General features: G+C 38.6%; 1 long non-coding RNA gene across 1 annotated transcript; it reads left to right on the top strand.

Annotated features, from left to right (window-relative positions):
* Positions 1 to 336: 336 nt before the first annotated feature.
* On the top strand, positions 337 to 5,153 carry LOC308188262. Its single transcript, XR_013945300.1, has 2 exons — positions 337 to 521; positions 653 to 5,153. It is a non-coding gene; the product is annotated as an uncharacterized lncRNA (long non-coding RNA).
* The last annotated feature ends 9,451 nt before the right edge of the window (positions 5,154 to 14,604 follow it).

Genomic DNA, 14,604 nt, shown 5'->3' with positions numbered 1-14,604 from the left:
ATTTAATTTGTCTTAATGTATATAGTCATTATCCCAGATAAAAAAAAAAAAAAGTGCAGTCCTAAGATGGCAACTTTAATTTGCTTCCAGTTTGGGCACAAATTCAAGCTAACAATCTCAAATTTCTACGTTTTTCCATTACTCACTAATTTTGTAGCCACCTGCAGTACCTGTTTAGATGAACATTTAATTATGAGAGGTAATTGAATGAAAGTGACTGACAGGAGCAATTGGAGCTAAATGCAGTATTCTGTAAGTGAAAATACTCTGCCCCTGCTCTTTTGATCCAAACTGGGGCTTTGTCAAGCAAAAGCTGATTCATGAAAATAAGAACACCTGATTTAACTGAATTATGAGATAAAATGAAATAGCAGGTGAGAAAACCCCCATCATTATGAAAACAATGCTGTCCCTTGTATTTACACTACAGCTGTCTAAACCTCCAAATGAAGGTATTAACTGAGATCAAAGATATTCATACAAATGAAAAGGGAAGGCCAAAACTCCAAGTAATAAACCAGGTAACTATACATACCGACAGCACAATGATTTTCATTTAAATCAGCAATAGCACTGGGATCTTATTTCTGGGGGCTATAGCACCTTTCCTTCAAAAGGATTTTCTGAAATATCCAGAAAGGAATCATTTCAGGTGGCTGAACCACTGCAAGGCTGACAGCTTGGGATAATGCAGCCCGGAGCAGGATTTAAGGTTGCCCTGATGTTGTCTTCTTTGAAACCTGCACCTTTCTCCTGTGAGAAACAGAAAGGATGAACTGCAGTGAAGGCTTTGGACTGGGACTTCGCAGATGCAAGTTCCCAAATATTACCACCGTGACCTTTGGCTGCTCTCCTAAACTCCCCTAAGAGCCCAGCATTTAATCATTTAGTGCCTGTGTTTCCTTCTCGTATTTTGGAGGTAACGGAAAGTCTGGTTTCTTCCCACTGAGGAAAGGATGGGATATAGAATCAACATGAAGCCTCAGTCCGTTTAGCATTAGGAAGAACTCAAACCACAAACTCTCTGGTTTCCATCAGGTGATGATTTTGAACAGCAAAGTTCAGAGTCAAAATATCAATGGTAGCTGGTGAAAAGAAAGCACAAGGAAAGGAAAGACAGACAAAACGCTGAATACAAGCCTGACAGTGATTATTTTAGCCAGTTCTCTGGTTCATAGGCAGTTATGTCTACAGACAGCACTCTGGAGCTTCTTGAAGGAGAAGAAAATGGTGGCCTGCTGAGCAAGCCCCTGATTCCAATCCAGTAAGCTCCATATCTTAATGTACGTGGGTCAGAAGAAAAGGAACAGGCTTGTCTGGTGCTTGTCAAATTATTATTTTCAATGCGGAGTGTTTTTTTCATGTGATGGATAATCTTGAATGAATTTGATAATAAATTGACTTTATATTCCTTTTTTTTTTTTTTTGGAATTATGAAAAGTAATACAGAGAGTGAGCAGTGCTGGATTGTACAACGTGCCATTGTACAACATGGCACTATATTTGAATGTATCTCAGTGAAAGAAATACCTGTTTGATTAAACTAGAGCAAACCTAAAAAATTAAGCTGTGGCTTCATAACCAAACATGGTCAATGTGATGCTCACCTAGGAATATCTAATGCTAAGACGTGTGGCTCTCAGCATGCTTCTGAGCAAGCCCTTGGACAACATCACGCAACACCTGAGGAGAAATGGGCATCTCAGAACGTGGTGCATGAAAGGCGGAAGCTAGAGCTGCGTGTCCGTTGGTATTTTGCTACCTGATTTGGGGCTGTAAAGTGACATGTGCCAGGCTGGAATTTGCAATCTGTACTCTGTGTAACTTCTGCTGTCAGTTGCCTACGTGGTTGCTTCAAAACTCGTGGGTCAGCCATTCCTTTCTTTAAACATGCTGTTGCAGAAGACAAAGAAATAACCTGTCATATTTGTTCTCCTCAACCTGAGAACATTCAACCCCAGATCTTCCATTTCCTAGTTATCCTAAGGTGGATTTATCCTCTGTGTATCTTCGTGAAGCAGTGCCACTCTGCTAATAAGGATTTGTGATTTATTGTAGTGATAGATGACAGTGGGAGGGAGCACAAGCCCCTAGCTTAGTGGTGAGAGATTCCCCTGGCAGAAAGGATACCTGCTGCAAAGACTGTTTATGGACTTCACTCAGGGATTATTTAATTACAAACAAAATTTATTATCTTATTATGGTTAGTGTGGGAAAAAAAACAAGGGGATGGGAACTAGAAAGAATAAGGACAGGTCACTAGTCTGATGACTTGGTTAGCCGCAACGATGGGAACAGACTATTTTATCATCAGAGAAGATTAAAAAGAGACAGAAAGTAATGTAAAAGAAAACTTAGGAAGTAAATTTAGGAATAAAAAATAAATCATCATCTAGTCCGAAAGATGTTAGAAGTCAGTTTTCTTTGGCATTTACTTAATGTGAACCCATTATTATGTGGAGGGAGTAGGCGTAGGTTAAAGGCTAGTAAGCTATATTCCCATGTAAACTTAAAACGAGAGAATGGAAACAGCCTATTAAGAATTTTTACTATCACAAAAACCTCCTTATTTTTATGACAATGATAACGGGGCTCCATTATTGGTGGAATTGTTATTCCTAAGTAAAGCAGTGGGCTTCCAGTGCCTTGCAGTCAGCTAAACCAAGCTGCTGGGGCACTCTGCCAAAGCCCCAGCACGCTGTGAGCCTGGCCTAGCCCCAAATCAAGACGTGCTTCAACAGAAGCTCCTCTGACACTGTCCTACCAGTGTTGCAGGAGGTAGCTGATAAAAGGCATGCTTTGTTGCTCGTTCAGGCTTTGTCTTTGGTTTCAGCCTGCTACAGCATTTCTCAGGGCAATGTGTTAGAGAAGTCCTAGCAGCATCGTGCAAGAGTATGGACCCAGCAGTCTGAGAACCTGGGCGCCACAAAGATGAGTATGTCCTCTTATGCCTGAGTTGGAATCCTATGATCTGGCTCTGAAATACTACATTTGCATCTGAGCTTGTGAAATTTGCGGTACGGAGGTTCCTCGATAAGAGTCTGAAACCAGAAATTGCAGGAAAAATGCACTGCAGGAGTATATAGAAAAGGACTGATGTTTCCAAAATGATGACGGGACGTAAGGATGTTACAGTGCTGCTGAGGACACAGAATGAGATTACTAGATTGGAAGATAAAGCAACTATGTACTTCAAACAGCCACCCACAACGTGATGATGCACATGTGGAAAGTGACCTGCTTGTGGGACATTTTCTTGTAAAAGTTTTGGATTCAATTATGGATGCGAAAGAACAGCCTATAAAAAGCTGCTGAAAGATGGGCAAACAAAAGCTGTTCCAGCAGAAATAGAAAGGAAAATAGAATAAAGATAGAGCTCTTTTAGAGAGAACCATGGAAACCTTGGAAAGATTAAAACTATCAGATGGCAGAGGTGGTAAGCAAATATTGTAGGCAGCTGCGAAGGAAAGAAATTCCTAGATCAGAAACTGGGAAAATGTGTTCAATTTCTGCACAGAGCTGGGGAGAGTTTCAGTCAGTGTATGACACTCATGACACCAGAGATTAATATATTATTTGTTTCTTTGAGACCTCATGGAACTACCCATTTCAGTAGCTCTGATGCTACATGGACTCCACCATTACAGCTCCATCTCCTTTGATCCTCGTCACTAATTCCCAGTTCAGCCTCTTGCACTGCCTGTGCTGTATTCTGGTGCTGGAGCAGAGCAAGGCATGGCTCCCTTTCATTCAACATATCCCTTTGGTTTAGATGGAGCCCAACCTGACCTGCAAGGAGGGGATAAGTTGGCACTCCATTTAGCTAGGCCATAATGTCTTGGTTTTTAAAGAGACTGATGTTTGCACCGGGGCAGAACGTCCTGCTTGTCCTTTATCTGTAAATGAAAGCATTGTTCTTACCTTTTGCCTGGTTTGTGCTTTAATGGCAGTAATCTTGAAGTAATTGTAGACTTACACCATTTTTTCCTCTCCAAAATCCTCCTTTTGTATGATTTTCTTGTCGCAAACTTCAGAAAGTTGATTAAATATAATGGTCCTTCTTCTGTATCCATTTACTTTGCACTTTACAACCATGTGCTATTTTTATCCTATTTAATTTCTTTATTTATATCCTTCAGTCCTTGCTCTGTAACTGTCATTGGATTAAGAATGCTGAAAGGAAACAGTTTTATTCCTTCAGAAATTATCTTTTTTATCTACTATGAAAGCACAAGGTTGCCTTCCTCACTACAGTACATTTCTTGATATAAAAAACATTCCGTAGCTGTATCAAAATATTACGATAAATAAATTAGTTTCTTAAATGATCAGCATAGTCAAAATGATGCTAAAATCAGTGGAAGAATGTTTTCAGTCATTTTGATGATAAACAAAACTACCATGTCTGTTTTCCCCAGTGAGACTGATTATGTTAGTCGCTGAAGCAGCAGTTAATATTCATGCGGCAACTGCACTAAATGATCTTATGGGAACTACATTTTCAGACGTAATATAGTTCTTACAAAAACACTTTTCATCACATGGGGACTTGTTCTGTCAAATCGGTTCTTAGAGTGCCTTTCTAGTGGCCAATAACATTGATTCACTGTCACTGAAAGTCCTTTCCAATTCAGAAACAATGTTATTGAGAAAAGCTGCATTAATCTTAAGCTCTGTTTACCAAGACACTCAAAGATCTGCCATGAGCAAGATATTTAAAAATCTGCTTTCCTTTCAGTAAGTGGAACTAGATGCTTAAAGACAGATATTCATCTATGGCCATAATCAGTATTCATTTGAGACTAGTGGCCAAGGCTCCACATTTAGCCTCTAGGACATTCGTAGGGCAGTAAAGGAGACCTAGACTCTGTTCTTATTTCGAAGAACCATTTCCATCCCCGCCTCCCTCATTTGAGGCCCCATGGTTCCCTACTGCCCTAAGCAGTAATCAGTAATTCCCCATTCACCTTACCCAGGCCACTTAAGGTTCTGTAGTCTGCTTCCATATACGTCCTCGGTCATGTCCAGTCTGAAGGTTTTTGTCTGCTTACTTGTTTCCCATAGGAAAGTGGTTCAATATCTTTGAAGATCCTTGTCATGCTTCCTTGACCCTTTTTCATTTCTGCCTAGTCTGACCAGAGCTAATTGTCTTTGATTACTGGAAAACGAAAATTAGCTGTTATTATTTGCTGCATATCTAAATATCTAAGTAGAAAGGAGTCCAGCTCCCTGTTCCTGCCTCTCCACAAAGCTATTCAGCTCCTCTTGTTGTTATAAAAAATAATTAGTTGCTTTGTAACCAGTATGAAGAAATTTCCAGTTGGTATTTACAGCTACTTCTCAGTCATCTCTTCCAGAGGAAGTGAGCTGTTACCAGTAATAAACATCAAAATTTACTTTTACTGTATTTTAAGTTAAATGTTTTACATTATTGCAATAAAGTTAGTAATCAAAGTTAAAATAAAAACTTACATTAATACAGTAAAACAGTAAGAAATAAATAAGAAAATATAAAATTCCCCAGATTTTTCCCCATAGTTCAGCAAACCCTTTTGAATTTTCCAATGCCCTTCTGCAAAGACTGTAGCCCATAATTTTAAATATTCTGCATCAGAGTTTTCTGCAAAAGAAGGCCATGAACACCTCCTTCTCTTTATTTATTTTTTTAAAGGAAGACTACATCTCCTGCCCTCTTTTAGGAAGAATGTATCTGCCTAAGAAGCCCCAGGCTGGCGGCTGTGGCTGAGCAAGCCCTGGTCTGCTGCTCCCCTTGCGCTGCCCTGGGAGGGCCGAGGGCCTTGGTAGTGATTATTAGATAAGGTTGTGATTGTGTGCTTACTTTCCCCCCAAGAAAAGGGGCTGATTGTTAAAACATTCTCTGAAGAAGCTGTTTCAAGCTTTTCTGCTGTGCTAGGCTTCATCCCTGGTGATTAGCAGCCTCTTTGCTTTGAAGATTTCGTGCAAGAAAACTATACTTGTGTGACCTTTCATTTATGCTCTGAAACCTCTGAAAATTCTTGTTTGGCACAAAAGAAGCAACGCTCATGCCAGCCTGACAAAAGGAAAACTGCTTTCTGAAATGGACAGATACAAATTAGGCAGCAATTCCTCATCTTTGCCTAGCTGCATATTCACTTTTTCTTTCTCTAACACAAGTAATGTAATTTATTTTTATGAAGTAGTTGCCATTCAGAGATTGCACCACTTCTGTTCCCAACGTTTGCTGGAAGGCAGGGTGCCCTCACAGCTAAGGCTCTGACTTGACACAGCAGAAATGTGTTTGCAGTTTGTGGCTCCGCTTTAGACTCATTGTGCAGCTTGTTGAGTGACCGGGGACAGGAGTGATCAGCCCTAACAGGCATCCGAGAGGGAGACTTCTAAATCGAGTGAGTCACTGACAGCCTGCTAGGCTGAGCTGGGCTCTCTTTATAGATACAGATTCCATTTTCTCCTAACATAGACATTGGGAATAGGTCCTGTGATGGTGCCTATTTATTTTCTTTAACCATGGAGGGACTCTAAGGTGACATATTCCTACTTAGCATTAAACTTTCGAAAAAAAGAGTTCTGGAGAAAAGACTCCCACTTAAAGTCTCTCCATACATACTTTCTACCCATAAAATTTCAATTATGATATCTTCTTCCTGTTCTTTGTTTTCCTCTTCTCTTTAAATAAGAGATTTCTGGGGAAAAATCAATGTTGTATCATGTGAGTTTATGGTGCCTACTTTGGATGGTTGGTGGAGGGGAGTCTCGGGTTCAGGCAGGGCTCTTGCTTCATTGCTGAAGTTAGATTCTTAATTTTCACTGCCCAGCTGGTGAAAAGGTGGGAATGATTTACCTGGCTGCAACAAACTTACCTCTTGCCACAGATAATCCACGTCTAGCTTTCTAAAATGCACTGCCACCTCTAGCAAAGCCATTCTGTAATTATGTTCCTTTTGGCAGAGCTTTATTCATGGCAAAATATTTACAAATAATTACTTTGCGTTGCTCAAAAGTCATAAGATGATGTATATACTGAACCCCCTCCTGGTGGTTTTGCACAGTTGTTGCTTAATGATCCTTCCCATCAAACTATGGAAGTCTTGTTTCCAATCACCAGCATCCATATTGGCTTGAATTAATTTTTTCAGAAGCTCTTGTCAAAATATTTTTTGATGTCCTTTCCTCTCTAGCGTTTTCTAAACAGTTCACAACTGCCTGGTGATTTGCTTGTTGGTATCTAGATCTTCCCTTCCAGAGAACCACTGGAATACTGCAGTTAAGGAGTTTTCTTTGACATTATTCACAAACAGATAAATCAAATAAATTAGTTCCATCTGACTTTCTCTCATCTTACTGCAATAACTGGCTAACTCAAAGGATTTCTAAACAATGAAGAGAGTGAAGTTACTGAAGTTCATACATATTTGCTGTTTGCCTCCATTAGAGAGCTGGGTTTGAGTGGTGCAGAATGATCCAGATGGAGCTAGTGCCTGAGGACAGGCTGTCTAGCTGGATACTGTGGTTCGATAGATAATAATACGTCTTCCTCTTAACTAGCAGATGTTGCTCTTTCTCTCCTCAAAATTCACCCTATCAAAATAAAATGCTGTGAAATGATAGTTCTGGTCCAGGAGGAACTACTTGCGCCCCGAGGTTGCAAGTGATGCAGAAATAGTCATTTTGACAGAAGAGCTCTGGTAAAAAGCGGGTCACTTGGTAAGGTGAAAAAGATAAAAAAACAAAACAAAACATAATAACCCAACATCAAAAAAACAAGCAAACAACTACAACAAACAGAAAACAAAGCCAAAAAAATGAAGTAGGAGAAAGAATGGGAAAAAAAATAACATTGATGTTGAGGAATAGAGAGGCATGAAGAGAGGAAAGGAAATATGAGAACGTACTAAAGTAAAAAATTACTCTGCAAATATCTGGAAGACTTCTCAGAGGGAAAACACGGGAAGTAAAATTACAAATGAATAAAGGAGATTAAGCCACATGTTCAGAGATAGTTGGAGAGATCATAGCTTCATGCAGCATGATGAAAGCCTTTATTTATAACAATACACTCTACATCCCTTAAATAAGTCTGAGCTGATTCCATTGACATAATTGGCTTTCCATGTAACAGTTTTCAAATTGAAAAACATCAGAAAAGTCAGATGATGCCCCTGGAATTCATTGGATATGCAGCCATGTCACCTGAAAGCAGAATTTAGCAAAGTAAGTTGAGCCAGTGCCAGCAGTGATCGTTTTCTCTGCTGTTATTTTGGGATTAGTTTTATAAAGACATAAAGTTTGTTCAGAGTAAGTATCCAAAGTTTTCTTTGTGGTGTTAATTTGATGATGATCCTGATTTGATGATTTGATCCTGAGAGGTGTATTTTCTTGGACACACTCATGAAAATCTCCAAAAATAAGCCTAAGTCAGAAAATTATTACTAATTATCGTAATAATTCAATATAATAGCTGGTAAGTAAGCCTTTAAAACCATTTATTACCCAGCTACTTATTTCCACACTTATTTTAAGATATGAATTAATATTTTCTTCACCTTTATAAAAAATACTAGCCATAGAAGACTTTCATGTGTGCTTTTCCCATGTTTTTCTATTGGGATCAGTAGTGCCCTGCGGGTTACTGTGCTCAATTTTTCTTTCTTGCTGGAGGTTACGGCAGGTCCTAGGGACCATCCCTCTGAAGTTGGAACAAAGGCGATACTTGAGCCTATCCTTTCTAATTGAAGCAAAACAGTGGGAAAGAAAATTTCAGGCTCTGGGACTGGGGTGAGAGGTTGGAGTGTAGGAAGAGTGTAAACTTCTCTTTATGCTTTTTGATACATCGAACGGAGATAAATAAAGAGCAGCTATTGTCCAACAGATGTACTCCAAGCTAAGCCTTTATCAGTCTGATCATCGTTGCATTAATGAAGGGGGATAAAGAGTTTGCCCTGCAGAAAGTGACATAAGTCCTACTCTTTTCCCAGCTCCCTAATAATTTCCTTCCTTGATTTTCTTTTATTGCACCATCCCTATTATTAGATGCCAAAAGTTCAGAGGATTTGGCAGACTGCTGCTATCATGTGGCAACCCCCTTTGGTGCGCAGTAGATATGTTGTGGGTTTACATTGTGTATCTCCTTTCCACATGCTTGAATCAGAGCGCTCTTTTTATCCTGTACAATGCTGAAACATTGCCACGAAACTGCAGCTGGAGCTGTAAAGAACACCATAGGCTTGAGGGCCAGGCCTCAGAGCCACTTTATTGGGCAACAAGGCAAAATTTTAAACAGAAAGGAAGAAAAAAAGACACCAAGCACAGCAGGCTTTTTTCTTCCATTCCGCAGAAGTGGAGTTCCCAAGCAGGGCTGCAGATTTCAGCTAGTAGCGGGTTGCAATAGTTTGCCAGCTGCAAGCACCTTTAATACCACCAAAGTAACTATTAAAACTTTTATTCACAATACATCAGATCCCATTTTTGTAAGAGAAGATAAAATCAGCTGTTCTCTAGACCCTGCACGTATGGAAGATAGCACTACTTCCAACACAGTGCCACATCACATCCTTTAGCTCTAAAATCTTCAAATGAGGGATCTTTCATCTTACACTTTATCTATTAAAAAAAATAAAAACCTTAAAGAAATGGTAAAAAGCAATTCTTATTTTTAGTAACAAAAGAAATTAAAAAGTTTAATGTTTGGCTTACATGAGCAGAAAAGAATATTTAAATCCTTTTCTGAAAGACAATGAATGCATTTGTACTTTGGTGGACAAATCCAGCTGTGAGGGTGGAGAGTTTCTCATTTGTTCTGTTATCATCTGGAGAACAAGGTATTTTATGTCAGAAGTAATTTCATATATGACTGAAATCCTCTAGTTTCCTCTTCGTAGATGTTAGGAATTTAATTTTTCTCAAGATTAAAATAAATCTGTTTGCAGTCTTGTTATATTGGAAAAGAATTTTTGGAAAAGTGATTTCAATTAAATTCAAGAGTTACTGGTCCTTCACATGGACATTTTTTCACTCTCATTGTCATTGTACCTGAGCAAATTCAGTTGGCTGTAGGCATGAGGAGGCTATTGATGAGGAGGTTGTAAATGAGTCTGGAAATTGCATTCAGTCTTTCTCTTCAGTTTCATGTTTTCTGCCATACAGAATCTACAAACTTGAATACAGGTGGAAGGTGTAAAATGTCAAATTTTAAAGAATAAAGCTCAAATTACCAGATAAGGCTAGAATAAAAGCTATAATACAATAGTAAAAATTATGATACAAAATTAAAATTGCTTCTGAGCTCTCCCAGTGATTGAATCAGATTGACATTGCAAATATTCCTGCAATGGAGATGTCAGAGATATTTTTAAGATGCTCATGTAACAGAATTCAATTGGACACCTTCAAATGTTTCATAAAGAAGAGACCAGGACAGGTGAACCGACTTAATTCTTCTGGATTTTTTTTTCATTTTTTTTTTCTGAATCTTGTTAATACTGGGGATACACAGAATTTTCTGCCCCTCCTGCAATATGAGGTGAGATAGCAAGAGATGGGGTTCTAGTCTGACTGAAGATGGGTGTGAAGAAGCTGGACCTGGAAGAACTTTTTTCCCAATAGAAGACGATCCCACACAAGAAGGAAAACCTAGGGACTTGCATTCTTATGTACCAGAATAGACATTTAAAGGATTTTGTGACCCTTCTCCTCACACCTATCTTTGCCTTTTTTGTGGTTGAAATGTAATTATGAGAGTGGATTTTTTCTCCCTCTCCCTAAAGAGATCTGGAGGCTAGCTCTACTTCCAAGCTGATGAAAGAAATATGCAGATTGCTGCTTACAAAGGAGATTAAGAACATCAGGGTACCACCTGCCTTATGCTGAACCAACAGAATGCCTTAATAAAACATTAGGAGATGTGGAGGCACTTTCCAAAGGGAAGTGACCATCTTTTGTTCTTCTCCTGCTTTAGGTTATCAAAGAGCTTAAAAACTCAGGCTTGTCCATTCTCTTCCTCCAAGGCTTCCAATCTTGTGATTAATCTAGACACCATGTAGGGAGGACCAAGCAGGTCAGGTAGCCAGAACAATAATGGTGTTCTTTATGATTATGGATCATGCTGGAAACAAATATGTGACTTGGTGATAATGTGATGGAGTCTTAAGGAGACCAGTAAGAGCTGTGAGGGTATGACCCAAAGAGCTCCTTACCTTGGCACAAGGTACCAGCAGAATTACACAATTTATAGTTTCAGATAAAAAAATATCCGTGGCCAGATATTCTTCCCATTACACTGGAGAAAACCATGTAAAACTGGTGAAATTACAGCAGATAAAGTGAAGTTCCCTGTCCTGATACGTGTGTTAGTGGAATAAATGAAACCTTTCCATATTTAAGAAGACACAAAACAGTGAAATCAAATATTGTTACAAATACTGAATTTCAGAGAGATCAGAACAGCTAAGTGTAATGATATAAGTTAAAGATGTAGATTCACCCCTTGGTCTGGTAAGTGTTACAAAGGCCATTAAGTTCATTTTAGGAAATTACTAAATACCAAGGCTAAATAACAAGAGTTTGACTGCGCTTCTTGAATATTATATAAGATGGATCTGAGGACAGATTCCAGGACATTGAAAGTACAAAAGAAGAATCCACTAAGAGGAAGACAGCTGTCCTCAAAGCAGGAATGACTGCCTGTTGGACAGGTGGAAGGCAGCTGAAGGTTCTCAGCATCACAGATGCAGAGGCAATTTTAATGTCAGAGTTTGAGCTCAGTTGATTGCATCTTCAGAAGAAGGTTGGAAGCCCATTAAAAGTGAAACCCATCACTGTCAAAGGGATCAATATAATCACATATTGCTTTCCATGCATTGTAGAGTACCTTATAGATATTTTTGAAGACACAAAGCAGGAATGTTTAAAAGAGAAATGAAACCAACGATTTTCCAAATTAATTACATGAAAGTTGAAAGTCTTTAGCTTTCAAGAGTAAGCAAAAAAAAGTTTTAAGTTAGAACAAAGTTAAAAATGCTGAGATTGGGCTTCTTTTTAAAGCAGCCAAACCCAAATATTGTTACTTTGGAGTCTGGTTTCTTTGCTTATCAGAAGTTGCTTCCTGAGCAAGTTTTGCAATGCAGAGTGACTTTGTATGCAACTTTGTCCTTAGAAGAGAAGCCATGACTCTAGTCATGGGAGTGGAGTCCTCCCACCAGTGGGAGGAGTCCTTTATGGATTAATTACGTGGAATGTACTACTTTATAGGAGAAAGAGCTGTTTTATACTGTTGGCCTTATAATAACCATTGCTAAACATAATACTGTACACTACAGCACACTGTAGAAATACTAATGGAAAGTTTAATACAGTGGCTTTGGATTTTCACTAACTCACATTCGTTTGTTATTTTAATTCACTAGCAGGATGAGCCACCATGAAAAAAAAATTAGCTTTCAGAAAGAAAGTTATTCTGTCAATGCACAGCAGTAAAAAGATTCAGAGAATGAGGATTTTCAGATAACACAGTAAATCTGTTGAGTTCAATAAATTAAATATCTCAACTGAAGGAGTCATGCAAAGCTTCTGTTGTAAACATTTCCAATACAATTAAAGAATTTATCTTACAAAAATTTAGTTGATGAACTTGATGAAGAGTTAAACATAGAGAAATATGTTATAAAAGTCAGGGAAAAGACAACAAAATAGTGTAGTGGGTTGCTCCGTGAAATGTGCTGTAACGTATAAATAAGCGATGTACAGAGCCTTTCTGCGTGTTTATCAAAGCCCTTCAAAGCACCCAGAATAAAGAGCAAGCCTAAACAGTTTCCGGAAATTGAAATCCCCTTGTATAATGATCTGACTTGCCATCAGATGCTACAGAAGCCCAGCCAAAAAAAAGAGTAGATTCTTATGTTTATATTGTTCGGTATCTCTTTGACTTCACTATGAATTAGTTCTCATTTTTTACTTCCAGAGCAAGTCAGCTCAGCTATGCTCAGGGAGTAATGTGAACCATATTGAGGGCAAAACCTGCAGGGATTTAACAAGCATTGGAGCTATCTAGGCAGCTTGGAGCCCTGAATTAAAACCAAGTTCAGTACATCATACATAATTTCCTTGATTTATTTGAACTCTATTGTTACTGTTAATAGTGCTCCTTTGAATGCTAAACTGCTTGCTTGCTAATGACAAAAATATAAATTGTACATTAGGGAGGGATGTGGCACTAATAAAACATCCTAATTTCTTCCCTATGTGATGTTGTTTCAGTATTTGAATTATTTGCTATTTATATGCCTTTGAAAATGCCTTAGTAAAACCTACAGGTATTGAACTAACGTTGTGTTTTGCTGGCAGGAATTGCTGAAAGCTCCTGTGGATGCTCTCTGGTAATGGCAACATTGCTTCTTCTGGCATCTAGCTCACCAGGCTGCTGCTTTTAAAACGTTATCTGCTGAATTACAGCAATGTGGAGGCAAAAGCCCGAACAGTTGCCCATTTATGGAAATATCAACAGAGAATTGGTTGGAATCAGAGATTTTTTTGAACCTGGACAGTAGAAGAAAGAGTCTAAAGTCTCATGTGCTAGAGTATGGGAGTTTGGGAATATCCTGCAGGAGACAGAAAGAGCAGCTGAGGATAAAACGAAGGAGTTGGAGGAGAGAAAGAAGGAGTAGAGAAGAAATTTCTCAGAACAAAGCGGGCAGGAAGATGCTAAGCTTGGGGACAGTCAGAAATGACCAGGAGGTTCGGTATCATTCTTCAGTCAGCCTTTTCTCAACAACACAGTTCCCTTAAATCCTCTCCTGAAGATCACCAAGAGGTATGTTATGCAAAAGTAGATGTTTTTGTTTTATCATGTTGTGAGAACTGCTTCCTCAGCTCTGCCTCACCCTTCCCCGTGCAGATAGCCCTGGTTGCCCTTCCAGGAGGGAGGACTCGTGGAGTTCGGTGACCAAATGCAAAGAGAGCTCAATGAATGCAAAGCCTCACCATTCCTCAGTTTAGCCTCTCTGACAGAACAAGACAATCTCTGTACCAGTAGACAATTTAGGTCGAATCCTGGCCTTGCTGAAATGACAAAATCCCTGGTGAATTTATGGAGCCAGAATTTTTCATCCTTGTGTTCTCTTAGAGGACTGTTATATAAGGAGAATTAACTTACTGCCACAGAGGTCAGAGTAGGTCTCAGTGTGAAACAAGTTAAATTTAATAAATAAAAGGAATAGGAAATCTTCCTTTATTTATTTATTTATTTATTTATTTTGCTCATGTTTTTAAAAGGTCTGGCAATTTAATAAAAAAATTCATTTTGATTTAAGAAACAAATCTGTTCTACATAATAGCTCATCCTGTTTCTTAATAATAAATTGTATAATTTACTGTCAGAAGACACTAAAAATATGCTGTAAGCACGGTCAAATAGAATGACCCAAAATTCCAGAGATCTGGAAACTGTTGTTAGCATAAAGAGCTGTGTTCATTAAAGTACTTTTTTATACTTGCCCAGAGTACTAGTATATATAATACCCATCCATGGAACAATATAGAATTTAATTAACAGCTTTTGTTAAATTGAAACAACGCGTATATAAAAAATCACTCATTCAAGGAAATACAAAT

This window comes from Anser brachyrhynchus (genome assembly GCF_964034855.1).
Source record: "Anser brachyrhynchus genome assembly, chromosome: 1".
In the NCBI taxonomy this organism is placed as follows: domain Eukaryota; kingdom Metazoa; phylum Chordata; class Aves; order Anseriformes; family Anatidae; genus Anser; species Anser brachyrhynchus.
The sequence above is the reverse complement of the archived record's forward strand: the minus strand, read 5'-3'. Positions and strand labels throughout refer to the sequence as shown.